Genomic DNA, 1873 nt, shown 5'->3' on the forward strand with positions numbered 1-1873 from the left:
CCTCCGTACCTCTGCACTTTACTTCCGCAGCTCCTCTGAGTCTCAGTGTGCTTTTCTCTTTCCTTCTAGTTGTAGAATTTCCACTCAGCCAGCCTTCCTGTGGTTCTGGATGAAGTCCGTTTTGTCTTTTAGTTGTATTTTTGAATTTGTTGTGGGAGACAGCAATTTCCAGTGTTTACCTATGCCACCATCTTGGTTTCTCCCTGAAGTGGCCTTCCTTATGTCTTGTTATGGCCTTCACTTTTAGGTCTAATTTGTCAGAAAAATGTATTGCTACCCCAGCTTTTTTTTTCATTTCCATTTGCCTGAAAAACCTTTTTCCATCCCTTCAACATCATTCTGTGAGTGTCCTGTGTTCTGAGGTGGGTCTCCTGTAGACAGCAGATATATGGGTCATGTTTTATTATCCATTCAGCTACACTATCTTTTGATTGGGGCATTTAATCCATTTACATTTAAAGTTATTATTGATAGGTACTTATTTGTTGCCATTTTTATCCCTTATGCCAATTTTCCTTCTCCCCTTCCTATTTCTTCTTTTACAGCAGACCCTTTAGCCTTTCTTTTTTGTCTGTGAAGCTCCTGATTTCACCCTCAACTTTGATTGATAGCCTTGGTTACAGTATTCTTGGATTCAGACCCTTGCTTTGCCTGACTTTGTATATTTCATTTCATTCCCTTCTGGCCTGATGTGTTTCTGTTGAGAAATCAGTTGATAGTGTGATGGGAGATCCCTTCCCTTGTAGGTAACTTTCTGTCTCTCTCTGGCAGCCTTTTAGATTCTTACTTTGCTGTTGGTGTTTGCCAATTTAATTATAAGGTGTCTTGGTGTTGGTCTTTTGGGGTTCATCTTGTTTGGGACTTTATGAGCTTTTTGGACTTTTGTGAGTTTTTTCTTCCCAATATCAGAGAAGTTTTCTGTCATTATTTTTTCAAACAGGTTTTCTATTCATTGCTTTGTTTCCTCTCTTTCTGTCACCCCCCCCTTTTTTTTTCTAGTTGCTGCTCTGCTTGGGTATTTTTTCCTACCTTGTCTTCTAGCTCACTGATGGAGTCCTTCACTTCTTCTATTCTATTGTTGATGCTTTGTATTGTGTTCTTTATTACAGCGATGTCATTTTTCATTTCTTCTTAGTTCTTCTTCATTTCCTCTTGGTTCTTACACATATTGTTGAATTTGTCTTCCATTCTTTTCAGCGTCCTTATGACTATTCCTCTTAATTCTTTCTCTGACATATTGCTTGCCTCTATTTCGTTTACTTTCTTTTCCGCTGATAGCTCCTTTTTTGTATACTGGCTGTTTCTTTGTTTCCTCGTGATTACTCCTCTCAGGGTGTCTGGTTATGTAGCTCACTCTCTCTCCTGCATTGACTTAAAGCCACAAAATACTACAACATGACAAGACACAATGCACAGGGCACCAAACACAAATGTATTCATGATACTAATAACCCCAAATAAAGGTGACCACCAGAGAAAAGAGAATTAGGGGATAGAAAAGAGTGCAAAAATGATATGGAGAAAAGGAAAAAATGTAAGAGAGAAAATAAAGAGAAGAAAAAAGAAGGGGTAAAATATATGTATATGGGGGGGGGCGGAAACTCCATAAAAACAACCACTAATCCAAAAAATGCAAACAACAAACATCCAAACAACAAACACCCAAGCAACAAACACCCAGATGAATTTGAGGAGGTAGAGCTTATTTCCAGAAGGTAATGTCAAGGAATTGAATAAATGATGAAATAGCCATAAATTCAGTATGAAGTACATAGAAAGAGAATGAGTGTATAAGAAGAAAAATAAAAAACAAAATACTCAATTAAAAATTAATAAAATAAAAGTAATAATAAAAATTAAAAATATATATATT

This window comes from Myotis brandtii, unplaced genomic scaffold, assembly GCF_000412655.1.
Source record: "Myotis brandtii unplaced genomic scaffold, ASM41265v1 scaffold210, whole genome shotgun sequence".
Taxonomy (NCBI): domain Eukaryota; kingdom Metazoa; phylum Chordata; class Mammalia; order Chiroptera; family Vespertilionidae; genus Myotis; species Myotis brandtii.